Here is a 24,280-nt window from a genome sequence, read left to right on the forward strand (position 1 = left end):
TGACCTTGGTGCAGGAGATCAGGGTGTAGAATCGGTTTGGTTGGAGATGAGAAATAATAGGGGGAAAATATCATTAGTAGGACTGGTCTTCAGGCCCCCTAACATTAGCCACACGGTAGGAGACAGTATTGAAGAGAAAATATTGTGTGCTTGTGATAAAAGGATGACCATAATCAGGGGTGATTTTAATCTGCACATTAACTGGAAAAATCAGGTTGGCAGTAGAATCCCGGATGAAGTGTTCTGATAACGCTTTCGAGATGGTTTGTTAGAGCAGCATGTTCTGGAAGCAACCTGAGAGCATGTTATATTAGATTTGGCATTGCCCAATGTGAATAATTAATGACCACAGTGTAACGGCACCCTTAGGTAGTACCGACCACTATGTGATTGAACTTTACGTCCATTTTTAAAGGGAGAAGTGTTTGTCTAAGACTAGAATCGTAAACTTAAACAAGGGCAACTAGATGGGGATAAAAGCTGAGCTTCCTGAAGTGAACTGGGAAACTAGGCTAGAGGATAGATCAATAGGGAAACAGTGGCAGACATTTAAGAGGTATTTCACATTATTCAGAACAAGAATATATTCCTATAAGGAATATATGGAAGAAAATATAATCTCAGGGCAGAATCCTCCATCTGTAGTTAAGGAGAGATGTTAAGTAAAGCGTCAAACTTAAGGAATAGGCATACACCTTCGCATGGGTGAGTGGCAGGACAGATGATTTAACAGAATATATGAACAGCACATAATGTCTAAAACGTTAATTAGGAGAAAGAAAGTAGAATATGAGAGGAAGCTACCTAGAAATGTAAAAACGGGAAGCAAGCGTTTCTACCTGTACTTAAAATCGAAATCAACCAGTAAAGTGAGTGATGGTCCTCCAGAGAGTGAGAATGGGGAGTTAATAGTAGGTCATGCGGAAATGGCAGAAAAAATGAACAAATATTTTCCTTCTGTGTTCAGTATAGAGGTAACAAAAGACAATCAATTAATAGCAGCGAATCAGGAGATAAACGGGAGAAAGGTACTTGATGAAATTGAAATCCACAGGCAAACAGTACTGAGCAAATTAGGGGAGCGGAGGCTGGCAAAACTCCGTGTACCGAAGAACCGCGTCCTCGTATCTTAAAAGAGCTGACTAATGAACTGGTCGATGAGCTGATTTTTTTTCCTCTAAAATTCGCTAAATTCTGAAAAGTTCCCATCAGAATCTAGAATGGAGGTTGGCAGAGCACAAGAAACAATAGGCCAGTTTGCTTTGCGTCTGTCGTGGGGGAGTAATTAGAATAGATATTTGAGGAGGTTATAGGAGGACACCTAGAAGAGCTCAATACAATTGGGAAGAGTCAGCAAGGGTTTTTGAAAGGAAAATCATGTTTAACCAATTTAGAGGAGTTATTGAAGGAGTATCATTCGCAGTGGCTAAAGGGAGCCTGTGGCCGTGCTGTATTGGATTTCGAGAAGGAATTTGATAATGTACGAAATCAAAGATTGTTATGAAAATAAAACTACATGGTGTAGTGTGTAACATTTTAGCGTGAATTGAATATTGTCTGGCTGGTAGAAGGCAGAGAGTATGCATAAAGTGCTTCTCTTTCTGATTGGCAGGATGTGACGAGCAGAGTCCCAAAGGGATATGAATTGGGGCCTCAGCATTTTACGATTTACATCAACAGCTTAGCAGATGGGCAGTGAGGACATGGCAGCTGAATTTACATATGACATAAAGATAGGAAGGAATTTATGTTTTCAAGAGGACATGAGGAGGTAGCATATGGATCTAGTAAGATTGAGTGAGTGGGAATAGTTCTGGCAAATGAAGTTTAAATTGGGATGGAGGAGTCGATCGGTCTACTCCTGTTCCTATTTCGTATTTTGTTATGTTTACAAAACGGGTCGGGCTTTCAATTCAACGCAATTAGACCATTTCTTTTGATGGTGTTAAGGTGTTGGCGTTTCTTTTTAATAGATTGTAAACCTGCGTCGCTCCTTTTTCGACATTTGTAGGGCCAGAGCCCAAGATCACCCTGGTGACGTGCCGATTTAGAAACTTAGTTTCCAGCCACGTTTTGCCTTTCGTGTTCTTGTAGAAGAAAATAATAAATAAATAAATAGCTGCCAGCCACCTTAGCCAAAGTTCGTCTGCTAATTACTCGCCGTTCATCCTTTACTAATAAGATCACCTCTCAAATGAATTCACATATTTTGTTATCCTAATCCTAATTTCTGTGTATAACCCGTTCATGTCATTGATGAACAACACTTGCCTCAGCAGCAATACTTCTTGACAACCTCAAAACTTTTGCCAACCTAATCCTGTTAATGCCTAATTTCTGTTTTCTCTTCTGTAACCAATCTGTTACAGTCTAGGTCGTTCCTTTTTTACCTAAGAAATGCAGCCTGAAATATACTAGGAAGGCAGCGGGATTTAAATAGATCTACGACGGTTGTTCAATATGTCCTTTTTAGTACTTTTGCTTTCAAATATTTAATATAAATAAAAACAATAGTCTTCAAAACCCTCAGTGACATCACTTGTAACAATTTACTCACAATATGCTGTGGGACTAAGTTTAGTTACCCCGTTAGTTGCTTATTCTGCCTCTTTCTTCCAGTGAACCTGGTGACAATCGTTACTCTCTCCCAAGGCATTTGATGCCGTTCCAAACGTTTCTTTGCATGTCTGGTGTCCTTGGCAACTGCAGCTCATGCTCTCAATGTAACGATGATTCAAATTTTAGGTCGCCAGATCCCATTTTTTCTTATTTTACTATCCTACACTGCCGTATTCAAGCTATTTAGTTTACATTCATTATGTCACATTGTATACATCGGTGTGATTTACAGTCTTGTTTACAATTGACCGTTTTGCGTCTATATGTTATCAGCGGTTTAAAATAATTCACTGCATTGTGAGGGCTGGAGCTGTGATTATAACAATGGTCATTGCTGTGGTCTGTTTATTGAGTGTCCCCTTTCGCTTTCCGTGCGAAGGTCAACAGGTAATTAACAATGATCACTGGGGTTGTCGTGTTAAAATGGAAATCTTCACACCACCTGCAGGGATCATATATTCTCAGTTCCATGATATCTCACACCTGTGGCTTCCCTTTGCTTTGATACAACTGTTTAATTGTGTGATCCTCAGATTTTTATTATTTGCCAGCAGAGCACGCAGGGCCATGCGCGTTCACAAGGCTGAGTGCCAACGCGATCCAGAGGTGGAGAGCAGAAGGAGGCCCATCATTTAACAAATCGCCCAACCAGGCAGTTTTATCCTGTGTGGATGCCTGTGGCCGTGAGCTCTCTATCAGAATAAGAAACACGATCTCCCATTTATTTCAAAATAATGATGGCCATTTTTGAATATACTTATTGGTATCGAAATGTTGCTCATCTCACAATATAATTTTGGCAATCGTGTTAAATGCCACAAATCCCTTGACACTATTCCATAAATGACAATTGTTTGCATAAAACTCACACTTGTATCACCATTCTCTGTTCGAAATTGATTATCTTTATAAAATAGATCTCCAATCCTTTTAACTTCATAAACCAGCATTCCTGCCATTTCACTGCCAGTCAACATCTACGAATCGATCTCGTGCACACAGCTCTTGCCCTATCGTTATTTCAACCTGTTATTCTTTTCCTTTAATTTACGATGATACTAAAGCAAGCACGTTCAGCGCCAATAATGTATAAGGCATGTGTAAGGCATGACCAAAGCAAATAATGTCAGAGGAAAGTCATCACAGTCGATATTAAAGTGCAGCGGTCAAGAGCCAAGAGTAATCGCACAAGAGCGAAGTCGAACATATTGATGTTAGAGTGGAATTAACGTTACATTGGAAAACAAATAATCATTGTGCAATGAATGTTTGAAGATTTCATTAAATTAACCAGAGCCCAGTTCCCCCTCAAAGTGATAGATAACGATATGTTCCCTTGGCGTTCAGAGAGGAAATTCCCTATGATATGATTTCTCATTCATTATTTATCTGTTCGTGGAAGGTTTGTCATGTGCCAATTCCCCAACGGTCGAAATGAAGCGGTAAATAGCCTTTCAATTACCATCGATAACTCTGATAATATTCCAACTGGGTAATTTCTTTATTCGTTCGTGTGATATGCGCATGGCTGGCTAGGCCAGCATTTATTGCCCATCGTCTAATTGCCCTTTTCAGACGGTATTTTTAAGAGTCAGCCACATTACTGTGTGCCTGGAGTCACATGTAGGCCAGACCAGGTAAGGACAGCAGATTTCCTTCCTTGAAGGACATTCGTTTACCAGATGAGTTAAAATCAAAAAAACAATCGCCGATTGTTTCGTCAGACTTCTCAGAGAGTTGAAATTTTACCCTGTGCTTTGGTGAGACTAGAAATCGGGTCCCCAGAGTATTACCCTAGGTCTACTGGAATAGCAGTCCACTGACAATACCACTATAGCTTTTCTTTTGTTTACACTCGGTCTCAGCAGTTCTATAAAAAAGGAGATTTGACTATCCTCAGACGAATTGCACTCGAAGCTACTCACCTGGATACAGTTCACATCTTCTTCTAAGAATGGGACAGCCAACAATTCTGCAGTTAAAGATAATTTACTACCCGGTTCTCGCAGCCTTTGGTATTCCTTGTGAGTCAATCTATTCTGATGTTTCATTATTGGTGACTAAAATGTTAATAATGGTTGTGCAGCTATTTCTGGCAATGAGCTCAAGGAAGGCTTACAAACCCAGCGAGATAAAAGCTTTAGAAGAGCATTGTGTTCCCGCGAAAACAAGGTAGCTCAAGGAAATGTTTCACTTCTCTCTTGTTAAACCTCAGGTTGAGTGTTGTGTACAATTAAGGGTGCGTCACGTTGGAAACAATGGCAATGTTGTTTCAACGAAAAGGGAATATTCCCAAGGCGAAAAAACAAAGGTTCGTAACTTCGGGCAAATGGAGCAATTCGAGAAGCTGGTTTATTTGTCCCTCTTTCGTAAACCCTGCCAAGTTTGAAGGGAGCGCTGAGCTAACAAGTGAAAATTATGGGGGAATATGACTAAGCATAGAGACAATAGTATCTCACAGAAATAAGGCTTTTTAAAACAGTAATCGTCATAATACAGGTGGGGGACAAGTCAAACATATAATGTACAAAGGCCATGCTAGATAAAGGAGCATGAGATACGTGTTTGTTTAGATATGTGTGTGTTTGTGTGTGTCCGTGCTTGCCTGCGTGTGTGCGCGTGTGCCTGTGTATCATGAAGAGATTAACGTCTATTATGTTATTTAAATAGAGGTTCGTGGTGTCTGAGTGCATTGTGTGTCTGTGTCTCAGTTGGAGTAAAGCCAGCTAGCCTGGGTTCATCTATGTATTGATAAAAGCAAGTTTGATATGGTAAAAGGGGGAGTTTATAAACAAAGTTGTTAAGGGTATACAGTTACATTTGTTGAATAAAGCATTCAAGAGAGTGAATAAAATCTTACACCTAGCTCGGAGATGCCACGTAAAGTGTTTATTTATTTCCGGCTTAATATTGAAATTGATCCAATGAAAGGTTTTATTGTTAGGAGAGGAAACATTACAAAGCCTGGTAATACAGTGGAATATTTATATTCAAAGGGGAGCTAGGCATACAAAGAAAGGAGTTTGTGTGTGTAAGGCAGAGGCATCTAAGATCTAACCGGTCAGTACGCCGGAAAATATGTCTCATGAGGGAACGTCATTTTGAATTCGTAAGGTCAAATGTGTTTTGTCTTGGGCCTTTTTAAATCTGAGTTTTCCAGTTGCCTTAACGGGGGGTGTAACTGAGAGTCAGATTAATTAGGGAATTTCTGCAGTTATAATAGTACTAATTATGTAGACATATGCATGTGCTTACAATTGTTTTTGTATTGATAAATGTAGCATTTAACTGTATATTAAATAAAGAAACCTCTTGCGGCTCGGTGATCTTATTACTACTGAATTCAAAGCCTGCTTCTCGAAACATACAAATTGCAGGGATGGACTATGGCAGTACTTTCTAGTTTCCCTCGGGATTCGAACAACTCGGCCTTGACCATAGGCTGTGTCATAGTAGTGCATGTGTGTATGTGTGGGGTGTGGGGGGTGGGGGGGGCGGCGGTGGTGGGGAGCGGGAATGGGCGCGCACGTGCACAAAGGCGGCAGTAGCAGCTCAGAATATCAGAATATAGTAAAAACACACTTTGAATACTCAGCTTTAATTCTAATTGAATGAGGTACAGGCTCAAGAAAGCTGTGCTAAATGTTGATGAAACGGTAAGTTAGGCTCTATTAATATTTGTAGTTTTAATATCAAAATATTCGGTTCTGAAATTGGGGAAGGGGGCAAAATACAAGTAGACATTTGACAATTCATCCAAATTCATGCTGGCTTTTGAGATGTCTTAAAGAGGCGCAGTGTAGTCTATATCTTTTCATTGACTTCTCCTGCAGCTGAAGTAAGTTACATTAATTCAGCAATTAGGGTCAAAGATCCATGTAATCGTAATGGCACAGAAGCAGGATTTTCGGCATATCAAGTCCAAGTATCTATCATTCTCCCTAAATGTGATATATTAGTGGCCTTCAAACTCTTTAGTTGTAATATTTCAGTTAATGACGCGATTAATAGATATTTTCCCATGTCAATATTTTCTCACAATTCGATTTTCTCTCTACAAACTGCTACAATGCTCCACTCTCCTCTTTTGAACTTGGTTAACTCTTTTCCATGTCTTTTTCCGGTATATTACTCTTAAAATGTCCCATTTGCACAGTAAAATGTGCCTGTCGCTGTTTAGTGATGTTAATTCACTGATTTCTTCCAACTTAACAGCCAGTTTACAATTCATTTCTGAAATGGGGACCTGATTGATAATTTTCTGTATCTTTCATTCTGATTCAAACCATATAATGTTGTGGACCCTCTTGGCTAAAAATATCACCGCAAGAAAGTCCCAAAGGTGAGGCATGGCTTCCTGATAAGTATTAAACCTAATGAAACAACCCATGGCCACTTGAATAACATGTTGTGTGAGGGAACAATCTTATATATAACTCAACTGCTGTAATGGATGGGAAACGACAAAGCATATTATCACATATTATAGCCAGTAGTTACGTCCTTGTTTGCGCCTGGAATCACCATCCTTATATCTACTCTATCAACTCTTCTTATCTCTGTAAAAGAAAAAAAAATCAGGTCACGCCTAATTATTTTAGTTTCTGTAGAACATAGCCTCCATGTTAATGCAACCAACAGTCACTACCTCTTAGATGTCTCTATTGAAGATCATTAACCAATGAGATGCCCATTCGGCAAGTTTAATAATGTCTTCCAACATTTTGCCTCATTCGCCCTAACGTGATCGCTATCGCCTCCAACTTTCCGGCATTCAGAAACGGTAACTTCAGATTCCTCATCACCATTATGTAAACGATCAACAGTGGTCCCACCACCCATACGGGTAACCAGTCTCCCACCTATTGTGATTCTGACCGTTTCCCCTTTGACTGCGATTCCTGTTTTCGGCTCTGTTGGCAGATAGTAGTGTTTTCGCCTAATATTTAAAAGCATCGAACTGAAGTATCTTGGGAATGCTTCGAATTGTCCATCCTTACAGATCGAGAGCTCAATGTTTTAACTTGTATGTTTTCTTTGTCAACGATCCCATGTAATTAATATTTAAAAATCCCATCTTACAGACGCCTGAGTATCAACATTTCTGTGCTTGACTCCAGTTCATTATGTGGGCATTCGCTGAGTGTCTCCGTTATGTAACTCGTTTCCATTTTGCTCGCAGCGAACCTGGTGACAATCGTGATTTTCTGGGCAGGAAACTGCGACCTTTCCAAATGCACCTCTGTCTACCTGGTGGCCATGGCGACAGCAGACCTGCTTGTAATGGTCTTCAACGTAAGTGTCTATCACGTTTTCAGCTATCACTTTGCAAATTCGTTCCTCTCCTACACCGCCGTGTGCACGCTCTCCCTTTACCTGAATTCAGTCAGCCTTTACATGTCGGTATGGTTTACAGTTTTGTTCACATTTGACCGATTTGTAGTTATATGTTGTGAGAAGTTCAAAGTAAGGTATTGCAGAGAGAGAACGGCTGTTGCAGTTACAACGGCCACTACAGCCCTGATCTGCTCAGAGAACATCCCATTGTTCATTGCGTATGCACCTGAACGATTAATTGACCATGTTCCCTGGGGCTGCCGCACCAAATTGAACTTCTTCATGTCGCCTGCAGGTGTCGCTTTCTCCTGGCTGCACAGTGTTTTAGTCCCGTGGCTTCCTTTTGCTCTGATCTTACTGTTTAATTGTTTGACAATCAGGCGTATTTTAGTAGCCAACAGGTCTCGCAGGGCAATGCGCGGCCACAGAAGGGAGAGTCAAAGCGACCCAGAGATGGAGAGCCGGAGGAAATCCATCATTTTACTCTTCGGTGTATCTGGTAGTTTTATCCTGTTGTGGCTGACTGCGGCTGTGAGCTTTATATCTACCAGAATAACAAACACTGCGCACTACCGAGGTGATTATGCAGCTCCTGCGTACGTCGCCACTGAAACCGGATATATGCTCATGTATTTGAGTTCCTTTACAAACACCTGCATTTATGCAGCGACACAAAGTAAATTCAGGGGAGAGCTGAAGAAGGTGGTGCAATTTCCTTGGAAATGTATTCTGTTATTCCTCAGGCAAATGGGAAATTAAAACATTATCCCGGTACCCTTCTATTCCTCTGGCTCTGAAATTGCTCTTCTTTGAATTCCATAATCCCTTAGGTTACACTTTCTCTGTAAGAAACTTGATGGAAGCAGGTTTCGCATATGTCGCCAGCTTTTTTTGGAATAATGTGATATTAGGTCATTGCCAAAAATGGACAGCAAGAGGAATGTATTTAATTGTATGTCAACCATCCAAAGTATCGGCACTTACAGCGGGGGCTCCTAATGAAAAATCGCCCAGGCCCTCTGATATATTGACAGGCGTTCAGAAGAGTAACGAATGCACTTCTATCGCATCTCTCCTCTTGTACGAGGTCGGAAAATCACCGTTTGTACGACATGTGCACAAGGAGCAATCAGCAGGCTACGCGTAGATTGGAGATACCGGCTGGCACGGGCCGAAGTGGTGGCCAGTCCCGCTGGGAGAGCGAACACACGGAATGTGGAAAAAGCCTCTGACTTGTGTAAATAATGAATCCATTGGCTAGAGATCGGCACCATTGGGGAAGGCTGTGGCATTGTGGTATTGCCTCTAAACTAGTATTCCATAGACCCAAAATAATACATTTGGGGGATTGGTTTCCAATCCCACCATGACAGATGATTGAATAACTGGAGTTCAATTAAAATCTGGAATGAAATGCTCGATGATGGACATGAAACTGTTGCTTATTCTGTGGTTCACTGACCTCTGTAAACTCCTACAACGATCCCTCCGTATCTCACCTCCTGCCATAAACTGGTCTGGTCTACATCAAAGTGGTTGACTATTAAATGTTCTCTAAACAAGGTCAATCGGTCTTGGGCAACATTGCCGGCCTCGAAAGTAGAAAACTGAGCCTAATGTTTGTGAGATGTTTCTTACTGGTTGAACATACATTCCCTAAAATGGACACAAACACTCATCTGATTCCGTGCGCTATATCTAACATACCAGGCCAGTGCAAACATATATTTACATGTGGCATTCAAAGTAATAAAAAGCAGCAACACGCTTTCCCACGGCATTAAAATGAATGAAATCAAGAACATGATAAATCAACATACGGATATAAAGCATTGGATGAAGAGGAATTGGCAAAAAGCAAATAAGCTTAAAGCGTTTCTGAAAGGAGTAAAGTGCATTAAAGAGGCAAACAGTTTTAGGGGTGTAATTCCGGAGCTTATCGGCCAAGGAGCCAAAGACTTGGGTGTGATTGTTTCAAACGACCAAGATGGAAATTGTTCCGTGGAACACACCATGCTCCAAACTTCCAAGGTGAGAGAATACACCAAGATCACATCCAGGAGTTCAGAAAACACAAGGCAGTCACAGTGAATTGAGTGCACAGTCATAAAGTGTGCGGCCCGCAAAATTCCTGGGTGACATAGATAATGAAGTTTGTACGGGTTGGAGGAGCTTACAGAGATATTGAGTGTTGTACAGCGTGGAGGAGCGTACAGAGATAGGGAGGTTTGTACGTACTGGAGGTGCTTACAGAGATAGGGAGGATTGTACTGGTTGGAGGAGGATACAGAGAAAGGGAGGGTTGTACGTAATGGAGCAATTAAAGAGATAGGAGAGGACTGAACGTATTGGAAGAGCTTATAGATATGGAGAGGGTTGTACAGGAATGGAGGATGTTACAGAGAAAGGGAGTGTTGAATGTACCGGAGGAGGTTATAGAGATGGCAGAGGGTTGTCGGAACTGAAGGATGGTTACATAGGTTTCAGAGATGCCGAAGTTTGTCCAGGTTGGACGATGTTACAGAGACAGGGAGAGTTGTAGGTACTTTAACATTTTACAGAAACACAAAACAGGGCGTGGTTGTGCGTTGTGAGGATGATGCAAGGTGTCTTCAGGGCGATTCAGACAAATTGTCTGAATGGGAAAACACGTGGCAGGTGCAGTATAACATTGAGACATGTGAAGTTATTCGCTCCGGTGCAAAAATCAAAAAGACAGAGTGTTATTTAAATGGTGATATATTGGAAAATGTGGATGTACAAAAGGATCTGGTTGTTTTGTACTCCAGTCAATGAAAGTAAGCAGACAGCACCAGCACGCAATTAAGAAGGGAAATGGTATGTTGGTTTTCAAAGCAAGGGGCTTTGAGTTCAGAGGAAGGAATCACTTACTGACGTTATACAGGGCCTTGGCGAGACCAAACCTGGAGCATTACGCATAGCTTTGGTCACCCTACCAAAGAAAGGATATACTTTCCATTGAGGTAGTGCAGCGATGGTTCACTGGTTTGATACCGGGGCTAGAAGGACTGTCATATAAGGAGAGATAGGTTCGACTGGGACAGAGTTTAGAAGCGTGAGATTGGATCTGATTGAAACGTATAAAATTCGAACATGGCTGGACAGACTGGATGCAAGGACGATGTTTCCACTGGTTGGGGATTCGAGAGCCAAGGGCCCAAGTCTCAGGATACGGGGCAGGCCATTTAGCACTGAGGTGAGAAATAATTTCTTCCCTCAAAGGGTGGTCAACCTCAGGAATCCACTGAATTTGGGAGCCACTCAACAAGCATATTCAAGAAATAATTCCCAAAATTTATGGATATTGGAGGCATCAAGGGGTATGAAGATAAAGCAGGAATATGGCATTATGGCAGAACATCAACCATGATCATATTGAATGGCTGTGCAGGATCGAAGGGCCAAACGGCCTACTACTCTCCACTTCAATGTGTCTACGCACCGAGAGACGGGGAGCGTTGTAGAGGCTGGAGGAAGTTAAAGGGCTGGGAGAAGGCTGTAGGAACTGGGGGAAGTCGCACACGTAGGGAAGGTTGCAGTGGTTGGAGGAGGTTATAGAGATTGTTCGAGCTGGAGGAGGTCATAGAGATAGAAGAACTTTGTAGGAACAGGGGGAGGTCATAGAGATAGGGAGGTTTGGATGACCTGGAAGATGTTATATTGTTTGTGGGGTTTGGTGGAAGTAGACAAGGCTTGGCGATAGGAAGTTTTGTAGGCCCGTAAGGGTTTACAGAGACTACGAGTAAGAAGGGCTTCAGGATATTCCAGAGATTGGTAGGGTTTTAGGTCTGGATGAGGTTGGAGGAGCATGGTTGGCCGTAGGGCTGCAGAGCTTCATACAGATAGGAACAGTTTTTTTGGAGATGGAGGAGGTGCCAGTGTTAAACTTATATTGTAGGCCCAGAGGGGATTAGGAGTTAATGCGTGTTATAGAGTGGCAGACCTTAAAGAGATGAGGTGATTTGCAGGATTGGACAATGTCACAGAACGCGGCCAAGGAAGGATTTCCAAACAAAGAGCCATATTTTAAAACTGAAGGTTTTCCTACTGCGAGACATGTAATGCCAGCCATCACATGCACAATGAATGAAAAGGGGCATATAACGAGTTAGCAAAAGAAGCCGGTGGTGATTTCGATAAGCTCCCGATTATGGGGATAGAATACTGTGGCTGGCTATGAGTGCAATGGACTAGCCAAGTCTAAAGTTCATAAAGACATGAATATGGGGTTCAACAGCTGATGAGCTGAGACAGGCGCCCAAACAGGCATTGCAACCAGTTGATGGTGCTCATACGTCATTGGGGCCGTCTTAATGTCAACCTTACCACTTTGCAATAACAATACGAGTGTTATTTTCACCAGCAAAGATGCCGCCATTAAATAGTTGTTGTGCTCACCACAGAAGAGAGTATTGTGCGATAATACTTTCAGTGTCAGCGCCATGCACGGCCCATCAGCTGATGCCAATGGGCAGGGTACAGCCCGCTCGCAACTCCCCCATGCTTGCAAAACCCATATCAGAATGTCTAACGGTCGGATGTGTATTCCATTATTGGAAAACACGTTCTAAGCAACACCGAGTGTCATAGATGTTGTAGCAGCTGCCGATTTAAGGTCGCCAGTTGTTACAGCACTGCGGCGCAAGTACACCACACATACATTATATAGATGCTACAAATATTCATGTGGAGGGAACTGTCCTCTGAAGGCCAAAGGAACATGCACAAATAAAAGCAAAATATAGCGGATGCTGGAAATCTAAATAAGAAACAGCAACCTGGCATTTAAGAGCCAACCAGATTGCTGTGGGTATGGAGTCACATCTCGGCCAGACCAGGTAAGGGTGAAAGATTTCCTTCCCTAAAGGACATGAGTGAACGAGATGGTTTTTTATAACAATCAAAAATCACTAGATATTTAATTCCAGATTTTTATTGAATTCAAACTACAACGTCTGCTGTGGCAAGATTCAACCCCGGGCCCCACAGAGGATTACCCTGGATTTTAGGATTACAGTCCAGCAACAGTATCACTGCACCATTATCTCACCTTATCACAGTTCCTTCACTGTCACTGGGTCAAAATCTTGGAACCCCATTTTTTATGCACTGTGTGAGTACCTAAGCCACATGTATTGCAGTGGTTCAGGAAGGCAGCTCACCACCACCTTCCCAAGGGAAAATAGGGGTTGGCAATAAATACTGGGCCAGACAGCGAAACTTGAATCCCGAGAATGAATTAAAAATAAATAAAAGTTTGGAGATTGCAAAAATGACAAATTTCTGTTAATAATTCTGCAGACAGTTTTGCAAGGTGACCAAGGCTGGGAGCTGAATGCTAAAGGGTATTTGACATTTCTAAAATACAGGAATCCAGGAAAATGTAGTCAAGTAGCTCTGTTAGTTAAAGATGGCATTTGTGCAGTAGTGAGAGATGGCCTTCGCTCGAAACAGCAAGATGCAGAATCACTTTGGTTGGAGACAAGAAATAGGAAACATAACTGGATACTTGTGGCAGTGGATTATCCCTGCAATAACAACATTTACACTGTAGGACAGAGTATACAGGAAGTAGTAAATGAACACGTAAGGCAAGTGCCATGATAATCATGGGTGACTGCAATCTACATGTAATTGGAGAATTCAGGTTGGAAAATGTGGTCAGTAAAATGAGTTCATGACTGAATTTGGAATGAGACCTTACAGCAGTACCATCTAAGGTCCAGCAGGGAGCAGGATATTCTAGAAAACTAATAAGCAATGAGACATGATTAATCAATAACCTTTAGGTAAAGGACCCTCTAGTTGTCAGCGATCATAATATGTAGGATTTTTACATTCCAATTGAAGGGGGGACGTGTGGGCCTGAGGCGAGTGCTTAAAATCGAATGAAGGTAATTATATGGGCATGAAGGCGGGACTATCTAAAAAAACAAACGAACTGGGAAAGCAAGTTAAAGTGTAGGAATTAGAGGTGCAGTGGTAGAATTTTTTAAAAGAGATATTTAATAACTCTCAGCAAGGATTTAAAGCATTAAAATAAAGGTTCTCTCAGGATGATGCATCATCCGTGGCTATATAAGAAAGTTAAGGACAGCATAAAATTGAAAGAAACTGTGTGCAAATCTGAAACCAGTAGTTGTATATCAGGACAATGGAAAGATTTGAAGAATCAGCAAAGGACGACTAAAAAATGAACAGAAAGAAAGAAGTGCGTGGGAGAAAGCTATTGAAACAACAGATAATAAGAGTTTCAAGAGGTTTTCTAAATAGGGAAATACTAATTAAAGTAAAGCTAGTATTGTTCATCTAGAAGGGGAAGCTGGGGAATTGATAATTGAAAGCAATGACAGAGGCATTAAACTGATATTCTTTGTCTGTATTCTCTGTTGAAGCCTTAGAAGCGTTTGTAAGAAATGTAATAATAAAGAGGTGAAAGGAGGGGCAGAAATAAAAAGAAATTCCATCATCAGAGACAGGCTGCTGGGGAAAGCTACTGGACCAAAATGAGAGATGTCGATAATGGCCTCCATCCTGGTGCCTTAATAAAAAAGTGTCTGCAGATATCGTAGAGGCACTGCGTATCATCTTCCAAAATTCATCACATTCTGATACGCCCTCAGCGAATTGGGTACAGCAACAATGGAGGGAGACTGAAATCCAGAATCCATAGGTCAGTTAGGCGAACATCTGTAATGGAAAAGCTGCTAGAATTGTAATGAGTAGAGATTAATGTCTATAATGGTACTGGAAATTAATGTTAAATTGGAATTGTAGTTGCCTATATAGGTGGCAATGCGTTTGCCTGTGTGTTGCTTGATTGAATTAAAGACAACTAACTTTGGTGCTGTGATGTATAGAAGTTTGAGATGTTATTTAGATAAATGTAAGGAGTAAAATGTTAAAGAACAATTTTCACTTGTTGAATAAACCATTCAAAAGAATCGGTAAAATTTTGTTCCAAGCTAGGGAAGACCAAGCAATGTGTTTATATTATTAATAAAATTGGTGTAATGAAATGATTATTGTTAGGAGAGGTCATTTTTTTTTTAAAAAAGTAATACAATGGAAAATATACATTCAAAGGGGAAGCTAGGCATAAACTGAAAGGAGATTGTGTGTATGAGCCAGAGGCATTTAAGATCTAACCAGCCTGTAAGGTAATGGATGTGTCTGCAAATGGAAAGGAAACTCATTTTGAAATTTTAAGGTCAAATGTGCTTTTCCTGGTGTCTGTTTCAAGCTTATTGTTTCCTTGGTGAAGATGTACTTGGGAGAGATTAATTTGGGAATTTGTGTAAACTTTATTATGCTCATAATTTGTGGACATGTGCATGTGTTTAAACTTGTTGTTAAGTTAATACATCTTTAATTTAGTTTTATATAAATAGATAAAACACTCTTGAGGCTTCGTGGCTTTATTGCTGAATTCAGAGCTGCATCTCAAACTTACCAATCGAAAATATAGGTTCTGAAAGTTGTTCAATTTTCCCTCTGGGATTTACCAACTGTTGTGTCATAACAGATTCCATGATTAGGGAGTTCATAGCAAGATATGTGCAAAATCATAAGGCGAGCAGACAGTGTCAATATGGTTTTGTTAAAGGAAATCGTGATGAACTAAATTACTAGAGTGTTTGTGATGAAGTAACCATCAAGATAGATAAAGGGGAACATATAAATGTGGTGCATTGGCTTTCAGAAGGCATTTGATAAGGTGCCACATCAAAGGTTACTTTACAAAGAAAAACATCCAGTGCAGCAATAACATATGAGCACGGATAAATGGTTGATTGGCTAACAGGAAGCAGGGAGTCGGGATATATTGAACATTTGTGGGTTGGCATGTCGTAATTTCTGAGTGCCAAAGGGATTAGTGCTGAGGCCTCAACCATTTCAAATCTACATCAATGAATTGGATGATTGGAATGAATGCATGGTAGCTAAATTTGCCATTGGCCGAAAAATGTGTCGGACATCAGTTGTTAAAAGGTATTAAAAAGTCTACTAAGGGGTATAGACAGGTTAAGCGAGCGGGAAAAATGGAAGTTCCAGTATAATGTGGGAAAATGTGAACATTTCCACTTTGGTAGGATGAATAGAGATGCAGTGTATTATTTAAATGGTCACAGGTTGCAGAAATAATACATAGTGACCCTCGGTGCCTTTGTATATGGAACACACAAAGTTAGTATCCAGGTACAGCAAGTGATGAAAAAGGCAAACTAAATTATATGTTTTCATGCAAGAGAAGTAGATGATAAAAGCAGTGATGATTTATTGCAACTGTACAGGACCTTGGTGAATCCACATCTAGTGTATTTTGTAAAGGTTAGGTCTCCTTATTTGCACATGGATATAATTGCATTGGAAACCGTTCAGAGAAATTCACTCAACTCATTTCTGAGATGGAGACCTTAACTTATGAAGAAAGGTTAGATATGTTAGACCTATACCAATTGGATGTTAAAATGGGAGGTAACATTGGTGAAATCTATAAGATCTTGAGTGAACTGGATACACCAGACACCAGGAAGATGTTCCCTCCTGCTATGGGTATTAGAACTAGTAGAAACAGTTTTAGAATAGGAGGTCTCCATTTTGAGGGGGAGATCAGGATTTTTTTTCCACTCTCAGACGTTCGTTAGCCGTTCAAATTAAATACCCAGAAAGCAATGGACACTGAATCATTGAATTTGTTCAAGGCTGAGTTAAATACATTTTTTTCATTTACACAGGCATCAATGAATAAGGGGGAAGGCAAATAATTATTGTTGAAGCCACAACTAAATCTACTATGCGCTTTTCAAATGTTGGAACAAGCTTGAAATGCCGAATGTCCTACTACTATTCCTAAGTGCTATGTTCCCTACTTTCAGAGGAGAATTAAGAAGGTTCAGAGGGGAATTAAAGGACAAATAATAAGAACAAAGAGAGAGCTTGGGAAGAGTCTGGGAGCTAACTAAAGTCATCTAATAATGCTCTACGGACATATAACTAGTCAAGGATGGCAAAAGGATAAGTGGGGAAGGTTAGGGGCCAAAGAGGGTATTTACACATGAAGTGGGGAGGCATGGCTGAGGTATAAAATGACTAAATTGGATATGTCTTTACCCGGAAAGAAGATGCTGCCTTGATCATAGTGAAAGAGCAGGTCGCTCAGACACTTCAATGGTTTAAAACGAATGATGAGATAATATTAGGTAGGCTGATTGTACTTAAGTATATCAGGACCAATTCTAGATGGAATCCATCCCAGGAGACTGATGGAAGTGGGATTGGAAATTTCTGAGGCAGTGGCCATAGCTTTCTAAAGTTCCGCAGACTCAGGGGTCATTCCAGTAAAATGGCGAATAGCAAATATTATACCCTCGTTCAAAAATGGTGTATAGATTAGCCGAGCCACTATGGACCAGTCAGTTCAATTAAGGAGGTGAGAAAACATCTAGTAATGGTAATTCAGGATGAAATGAATAGTCACTTGGACAAATGCAGGTTAATTATGTAGAACAAGCATAACTTGGTTGTGTTTTTGTTTGAAGCAGTAACAAAGAGGTGTTATCAGGGAAGGCTGTTCTTGGATTCCCAAAGGGCATTTGATGAAATGAAGCAGGGCAGATTTACATGCGTTTAGAGCTCATGGAATAAAAGGGGAAGGAGCAACTGGGCTACGAAATTAGCCGAGTTACAACAAACTGGCTGTAATGGTTAATGGCTGTTTTTCGGACTGGAGGATGGTTTATAATGGAGTTTCCATTGGATCATATTTCGATTCCTGCTTTTCCCAATATATATTAACTGCGTAGACCTTGGTGTTCAGGCCACAATTTGAAACATTGTGAAAGATGAAATCTTGGTGACATTCGAACTCTGAAGGCGATAGTGTAGAACTTCAAAAGGACATAGGCAGGTTGGTGAATGGGCGGACAAAATAGAAGGTGAAATTTAACGCAGAAAGGTGTAGAATGAGTTATTTCTCTAAGATTAACACGGACAGGCTATATAAAATAAAGTGTTGCAGGAGCAAAGTGACTTGGGTGTATACACTCATAAATCATTGAAGGTGCCAGGGCGGCTGAGAACGTCGTTGATAAGGTATGCAACACCTTGGGCCTTATAAATAACGGAATGCTATCTGAAAGAAACGACGACACGTTAAACTGGTGTGAAATGCTGGCTCGATCACCCCTGGTCACCAAGCTTTCAGGAAGTTCTGGTGGCTTCAGCAATGGCACTGAAAGGATTCACCAGGCATTTTCTAGGAATGAGGACCTTCAGTTACTTAGATAGTTTGGACAAGTTTGGACTGTTGTCCTTGGTAAGGAGAAGGTTGCCAGGACATTTGATAGGGGTATTCAAAATCATGAGCGGTCGAGACAGTGTAGATAATGAGAAACTGTTCCACTTAGTGGAAGTATTTGAACTGGACGGAACTGATATAATATATTTGACCAAGGAACCAATGGCGACAGGGGGAAAATCTTTTTTTTTCAAGCAGCGAATGTCTAGGATCAGGAATGCACTGCCTGTGAATGCGATGGAGGTATGATCAATCAATGCATTCAAGAGGAAATTGTATTATTATCTGTGGAGGAAATATGTGGGGGAACATGTGGCAAAGGCATGGTGTTGCCTCTAGTTGAATTGCTCCTTCAGAGAGCCAGAAAAGACACGACCAGCAGAATCGCCTCATTTTTTGCTGCAATTATTCTATGCTTCTCTGATCGTGTCATGCCATCAATTTGAAGACAGTAGCAGAGCAATTCGGAGACCATTACAATCGAGACATAAGAAGGCAGAATGTCCTTGTAGGATTTTTTCATCACCAGAAGGTGGAGGAGAGAAGGGTCTTCCCTGCTTTTGATCACATTAATCAAGCCAGTCTTCAATTAGTAGTGAGCTAAATACCTTGAAGGAGAACAAGCAACGTTAGCAAGTGAAGAAAGAGATAAAGGAAGACAGGAAAGAGATAAAAAAGACTGGAAAGAGACCATAGAAAGGGGGAAAGGAGAATTTCTAAAAGTAAAACAAAAGTGAAACTCTCAAGGTTCGTCTTTTGGACTGGAAAATGAAGGATGACAGAGATATAACTGAAAATTTTGCTTTTGCAAAGCATAGAAACATAGAAAATGCAATGCATAGAAACATAGAAACTTGAACCAGGAGTAGGCCATTCGGCCCTTCGAGGCCGCTCCGCCAATCATTATGATCATGGCTCATCATCCAACTCAATAGCCTGCTCCTGCTTTCTCCCCATACCCATTGAACAATTTCGCCCCAAGAGCTATATCTAATTCCTTCTTAAAAGCATATAAAGTTTTGGTCTCAACTACTTTCTGTGGTAACGAATTCCAAAGGCTCACCACTCTCTTGGTGAAGAAATTTCTGCTCATCTCAGTCCTAAATAGTCTTCCCCATATCCTGAGTCTGTGACTCCTGGTTTGGACTCGCCCACCATCGGGATCATCCTTGCTGCATCTACCCTGTCTAGTCCTCTTAGAATGTTGTAGGTTTCTATGAGATCCCCGCTCATTCTTCTGAACTGCTAATCGACTTAACCTCGCCCCCTATGTCAGTCCCGCTGTCCCAGAAATCAGTCGGGTAAACCTTCTCTGCACTCCCTCTATAGCAAGTACATCGTTCCTCAGATAAGGATACCAAAACTGCACACAATATTCCAGGCGTGGTCTCATCAAGTCTCTGTACAATTGCAGCAAGACACCCCTCTTCCTGTACTCGAATCCTCTAGCTATGAATGCCAACATGCCATTTGCCACCTGCTGCATCTGCATGCTTGCCTTCAGCTATTTGCTCCGTATCTCAATTACGTGCAGAGGGAGTAGAAATGTCCATTTTGTCATTTCAGAACATTGTTATAAAAATGAAGTGGTGAAAATGTGGACTATGCTCTTATATCACGTTTTGTAGTGGAAACCTTGGCAGCCTACTCATTATTTTCTGGAAAGCTCTCAGCTGACTATGACAAAGTAAGACAAGTTAACATTGAGGACCTACTGGAAGGCTACAGGCTGAAATTTCGATATTGGAAAATGAAACAATGTCAGACATTCGTCCAATGTTCTGGGAGATGGAAATTGTGTTCACTTGGTCTTTGATAGGTGGTATAAATCGATGATGGAAGAACAAGATTTTGAAGCCTTGGCGATGTGGTTTTTAAGAAGAATTCAAAAACAGACTCCCTTTCACCATGCGGCCTCAGGTGGGACAATGTAAAGTGCACAAAATAAATGACACTGTAATTCTGCCAGAGCACTTAGAATAGACTCAGTAACATAGTAGTTCCAGTTGGGAGACTTCCAGTGAAATTGGTGAGATAGTAGATTTTATAGCGGATATAAATCTTCGTTCAGTGACGATGATATGTATATTATGCAGGTTATTTGGCAGGTAGGTAGGTACGTAGGTAGGTAGGCAGATAAGTAGGTAAACATTTAATTAGATAAATGGGTAGGTAGGGAGGGAAGGAGCGAGGCAGGTAGACAGACAGACAGACAGACAGACATAATGAGAGGCAGACAGAGAGAGAAATAGACAGACAGGTCGACAGATAGGCAAGTAGTCAGATGGATAGATAGATAAGTAGATAGGTAGATACATATATAGGTAGGTAGTTACATAGATAGATAGCAGATAGAAAGGTAGGTAGATACATATATAGACAGCTGGAGAGATAGACAGACGGATAGCCAGATAGAGAGATTGGTATAGAGATAGGTAGATAGATAGAGAGGGAGAGAGAAATAGTGAAATAGATTGATAAAGAAATGGACAGGCAGAGGAATAGATAAATAGAGAAATAGATAGGGAAATAAATTGATAGAGGAATAGCGAAATGGATAGATCGAGAAATAGAGAAATAGATAGCTAGAAAATTAAATAGATAGCTAGATAGCTAGATAGATAGATAGATAGATAGATAGATAGATAGATAGATAGATAGATAGATAGATAGATAGATAGATAGATAGATAGATAGATAGATAGATAGATAGATAGATAGATAGATAGATAGATAGATAGATAGATAGATAGATAGATAGATAGATAGATAGATAGATAGATAGATAGATAGATAGATAGATAGATAGATAGATAGATAGATAGATAGATAGATAGATAGATAGATAGATAGATAGATAGATAGATAGATAGATAGATAGATAGATAGATAGATAGATAGATAGATAGATAGATAGATAGATAGATAGATAGATAGATAGATAGATAGATAGATAGATAGATAGATAGATAGATAGATAGATAGATAGATAGATAGATAGATAGATAGATAGATAGATAGATAGATGAAAGTGAAGGCTTGAAAGAAACTGAGAACGAAAAACAAAACATCGATCCATTGATTATGAATAGCCAGAGAGAGAAATGCATGATGGCGGAGAGGAAATAACCTGATATCGAATCTGCAGCACAGAAGTAGGGAAAGCACTGATAATGCTCCCCCCTCTCCCTCCCCCACGTGCCCCCTCTCACTCTTCTTCACCAAACGTTGTGAACATATTGTTCTAACCCTTTCCCACACATGCCTGGCTTGCTTTCTATTAAATGCTCTTTAATCAAACTTGGCCTTGTACTGATATGTTCCAAATTCTCACCACGGTTTTGTTTACATGTTTTCTGCTGAGTTCCGACTATATTTATTGGTAAATATTTTAAATGATTATGACTTTTAGTTATGATCTCTCCAAAAAGTAAAACTATTTTTTTGGCATTTGCTTGTTCATGTCTTCTTGTTTCCGTAAACACCTAGAGAGTTCACACCACACCGAAGCATCTCTACAGAGAATGAGCCGAAGTCTGTGCATTTCCGTTGAAAATGTGTAGTTTCTCACTCCTGGATTTTACTTCTGAATCTTTTTCAAACCCTCACCAATACCTCTGTATCCTTTTCCTTAATAACAAGGAATCAAAAACTAAGCATAACACTGCACATTGTTCTAACAGAGGGTCCATACAAATTTAATGTGAATTCGCTGGTTTTCAATTCTATGCCTCTGGAAATTAGCTTCAGTGTCTGGCATGTTTTGCTATGGTCTTAGCAATTGGTTTCTACCTTATCAGATGTGTGAATTTTTCCATAAATCTCTTGAAAGATGTACTGTAGGGATTCAGCAAGGCTCCTTCGCCAGCACCTTCCAAACTCACGACCACTGCCATCAAGAAGGACAGAGGCAGCAACACATGGGAACACCATCACCTGGAAGCTCCCCTCCAATTCACGCACCATCCTGACTTGGAGATATATCGACGTTCCTCCACTGTTGCTGGGTCAAAATCCTGGACATTCCTCCCTAACAGCACTGTGGGTGTACCTGAGCCACATGGACTGCAGTCCTTTCAAAAGTAAGCTCACCACCACCTTCTCAATAAATACATGCTGCTCCAAGTCAGTGAAGCCCACATCCCATTAATGAATAAAAAATGCAAGTAAACATAAGATGCCGCGTTACCTATGTTGAAACCGATTTTCCTGCCGCATGATGATTCTCCAAGTTCGTTGATGCTTTCTTGTATTTTATCTGCTTGTGCGTTTGTATTAACCACATACTCACATACACCAACCTGGTATATTTATAAAGCTATGTAATTATACTTCTGATACCTGAATCCAAACCGTTACTGAAAATAGTGAGCATCAGTTTATCAGCACAGTTCCCTTTGGAGAATGACTCCCTAACTTCTGGCATTCTGAGTGGAGAGAGAGTGAGGCAGCTACACAAAAGAATGAAATAAACAAACAGAATTAGGTTTGTGGAGGGGAGGGGAGGGGGAAACGGGGTGAGCGGGGACCTTGACAGACATGCAGACATCCCTTAAATTAACAACACCTTCTAGCAACAAATTTCTAAAATAAAGGCAAAAATATTGAATTAAAACCATTGATGATATTTGTAACTCTAAATCCCTACACAGCGCCACCAACTGCTGTCGGAGTGATATGACACAGTTTAAAACAAAATTCATCGGGTGCTGGAAATCAGGTACTAAAAGAGGAAATGCTGGAAAAACTCAGCAGGTATGAGAGCATCTGTGGAGAAAGGAACAGAGTCAACGTTTCGAGTCCTTATGACACTTCTTCAGGTGCTCTGAAACGTTACCTCGAAACATTAACTCTGGCTCTCCCTCTCCGCAGACGCTGTTAGACCTGCCGAATTTTTCCAGCATTTTCTGATATCAGACAGGGCTAATTCGCTTGGGCTCGCTTGCTGTTTTCTGTACTTTGAAGTTTGATTGAGAATGACCTCACTCTCCCTGTACCTATTGCTTCTCGCCATCATATTGGCTAGTGTAGCGTTACCATGAGAGAGTAAAATCACCACGATTACAATTAAGCTATGGTTACCAGCACTACAGTTAGGTTAAGGTCAGACGAGTTATATTGAAGCATAGTCATCATTCGTAATGTCAGAGAAGATTGAGCATTAATATTGTTAGCATAGTTACACCAGCAGTCAGGGGAGAACACGTGTCACAAATAATAATGTCAGCATAGGGTCAGAACCAGTGAAGTAAGATTAGAAGCACCACCAATATTGATACTGGAGAATTACCATGAATAATACTGCTTGCTTGGGACTATGTACTCAGGCACATTATTTTTTTCCATTTGGAATTACAGGTGCACTACATCATAAAACCTTCTTTGTTAAGTGCCTGCAACTAACATCAGTTATTTTGTCAGCCAATTGAGTCACAGGGGAACAGCCTGTTTTAGAGTTGATGGAATATTTGCGGGTTTCACGCGCATTTCAGGTGGAGCCAATATGCTGGCCAGAATTCACACCTTCCGAAAAAGAGGCTAAATGACAGCACAGTAAGGTTGAAGCGTGGAAACATTGAAACGTAGTGACTTCGCTTGATAGTGCAAACCTTTAGGGATAACTGGCAGGAGAGTCGCAATTGGCCTGAATTGTCTAACGCTTAGCAAGTAAGACATTTCTCGCACTAATCTATCAGGTTTCATTATTCGAAACTCCATTGGAATCTCTTCCAGAAAAAGCTGTTCTTAGGATAATAGTGTATACTATATTAATCGTGTGTAATAGAATAATCACGTGTAATTCGTGTAATAGTGTCTAATCCTGTATGATAGTATAATCGTGAGTATTAGATTAATCATATATAATTAATATAATCGTGTATATATAGTACATTAATATATAATAGTGTAATCCTGTATGATAGTATAATCGTGTGTAATAGATAACTCGTCTAGAATCGATGGAACCGTGTACAATTAGTACAATCGTCTGTAATGGTATAA

This window comes from Cetorhinus maximus, chromosome 35 (genome assembly GCF_964194155.1).
Source record: "Cetorhinus maximus chromosome 35, sCetMax3.hap1.1, whole genome shotgun sequence".
NCBI lineage: Eukaryota > Metazoa > Chordata > Chondrichthyes > Lamniformes > Cetorhinidae > Cetorhinus > Cetorhinus maximus.